Source organism: Schistocerca serialis, chromosome 11, assembly GCF_023864345.2.
Source record: "Schistocerca serialis cubense isolate TAMUIC-IGC-003099 chromosome 11, iqSchSeri2.2, whole genome shotgun sequence".
Taxonomy (NCBI): domain Eukaryota; kingdom Metazoa; phylum Arthropoda; class Insecta; order Orthoptera; family Acrididae; genus Schistocerca; species Schistocerca serialis.
Window position 1 is genome coordinate 170,355,059 of NC_064648.1, and position 2,447 is coordinate 170,357,505.

The 2,447-nt window shown below is 45.7% G+C and overlaps 1 pseudogene; it reads left to right on the forward strand.

The window, feature by feature from the left end:
• Nucleotides 1-473: 473 nt before the first annotated feature.
• Nucleotides 474-591, forward strand: LOC126427472 (5S ribosomal RNA; annotated as a pseudogene).
• Nucleotides 592-2,447: the final 1,856 nt, after the last annotated feature.

Consider the following 2,447-nt stretch of genomic DNA (forward strand, 5'->3'; position numbering starts at 1 on the left):
GACAATAGTAAAAAGACTGGGAAAGACACGGGGGGCAAGGTGGAGAAGGGGGGACTGTGAAAATGTGGGAGTAGAGGGGGTGGAGAAGGAAGGGAGGGGAAGGTGACAAAAATGTATATAAACAACAAATGTAACATATACTGTGAACACCCAAACCTCTGGAAATACATCTACATCACAATGCAGAAGAAATGTATGTACCATTAGTATGTACAGACGAGACAGTAGTCATCAGGAAGATAGAATCCCCATTTCTCCCTTCTATCCTCCCCCCTCCCAGTCTTTTTGCTATTGTTTTCTATTTCCGCTATCTGACAGTTCACTCAATTATATTTATTACCAGAATGGTAACTTATTACTTTTTGCCATTTTCTTGATTTTAAATTTGTACACAGCTAAATATGGTCCGGTTATTAATCCCAGCCATGTGTAAAAAATCTTTAGACTTGATTGTATATGTAGGTAGTAATAATGCCAACGGCCTTGCCGCAGTGGTAACACCGGTTCCCGTCAGATCACCGTAGTTAAGCGCTGTCGGGCTGGGCTAGCACTCGGATGGGTGACCGTCCGGTCTGCCGAGCGTTGTTGGCGAGCGGGATTCACTCAGCCCTTGTGAGGCAAACTGAGGAGCTACTCGACTGAGGAGTAGCGGCTCGGGTCACGTAAACTGACATACGGCCGGGAGAGCTGTGTGCTGACCACGTGCCCCTCCATATCCGTATACCATGACGCCTATGGGCTGAGGATGACACGGCGGCCGGTCGGTGCCGTTCGGCCTTCATGGACTGTTGGGGAGGGGTTTTAGTTTTAGGTAGTAATAATGATAATGTCGTGTGGGCCAGCGGATTGGATGGAAGTCTTTGTTTTGACGTCACTTTGGCGACTTGCATGTCCCTAAACTTCCTCAGTTACCTGGCCAGGAGAAAAGGAGCTACAGTTGAATTTGGAATCCAAAATACGTGTCATTTCTGGCGCCTTCTCACATGTTGAGAGGTGAAGACGAGGTTAAAACGAAGACTGAAAAACCTGTGTTCCAAACTGGAGTCGATTCCGTGACCTCTGCCTTTTCAGGCACATTTGCTCTACTGCTAGACGAACAGGTATATAAAAGGGACGTTTTTTTACGAAAGCAAATTGATTTTATTGAGTATTCCGGTACACCATATCATTCCCCACTGTTTTGGCTACAAAACCTTATTTTCCAGCATATCTACATCTACCTCCATACTCCGCAAGCCAACTGACGGTGTGTGGAGGAGGGTACTTTGAGTGCCTCTATCGGTTCTCTCTTCTATTCCAGTCTCGTACTGTTCGTGGAAAGAAAGATTGTCGGTATGCCTCTGTGTGGGCTCTAATCTCTCTGATTTTATGCTCGCGGTCTCTTCGCGAGATATACGTAGGAGGGAGCAATATATTGCTCGACTCCTCGGTGACGGTTTGTTCTCGAAACTTCAACGAAGTCCCGTACCGAGCTACTGAGCGTCTCTCTTGCAGACTCTTCCACTGGAGTTTATCTATCATCTCCGTAACGCTTTCGCGATTACTAAATGATCCTGTAACGAAGCGCGCTGCTCTCCGTTGGATCTTCTCTCTCTCTTCTATCAACCCTATCTGGTACGGATCCCATACTGCTGAGCAGTATTCGAGCAGTGGGCGAACAAGTGTGCTGTACCCTACTTCCTTTGTTTTCGCACTGCATTTCCTTAGGATTCTTCCAAAGAATCTCAGTCTGGCATCTGCTTTACCGACGATCAACTTTATATGATCATTCCATTTTAAATCACACCTAATGCTTACTCCCAGATAATTTACGGAATTAACTGCTTCCAGTCGCTGACCTGCTATATTGTAGCTAAATGATAGAGGATCTTTCTTTCTATGTATTCGCAGCACATTACTCTTGTCTACATTGAGATTCAATTGCCATTCCCTGCACCATGCGTCAATTCGTTGCAGATCATCCTACATTTCAGTACAATTTTCCATTGTTACAACCTCTCGATACACCACAGCATCATCCGCAAAAAGCCTCAGTGAACTTCCGATGTCATCCACAAGGTCATTTATGTATATTGTGAATAGCAACGGTCCTACGACACTCCCCTGCGGCACACCTGAAATCACTCTTACTTCGGAAGACTTCTCTCCATTGACAATGACACGCTGCGTTCTATTATCTAGGAACTCTTCAATCCAATGACACAATTGGTCTGATAGTCCATATGCTCTTACTCTGTTCATTAAACGACTGTGGGGAACTGTATCGAACGCCTTGCGCAAGTCAAGAACCACGGCATCTACCTGGGAACCCGTGTCTTTGGCCCTCTGAGTCTCGTGGACGAATGCCGCGAACTGGGTTTCACACGATCGTCTTTTTCGAAACCCGTGCTGATTCCTACAGAGTAGATTTCTAGTCTCCAGAAAAGTCATTATACTCGAACATAATA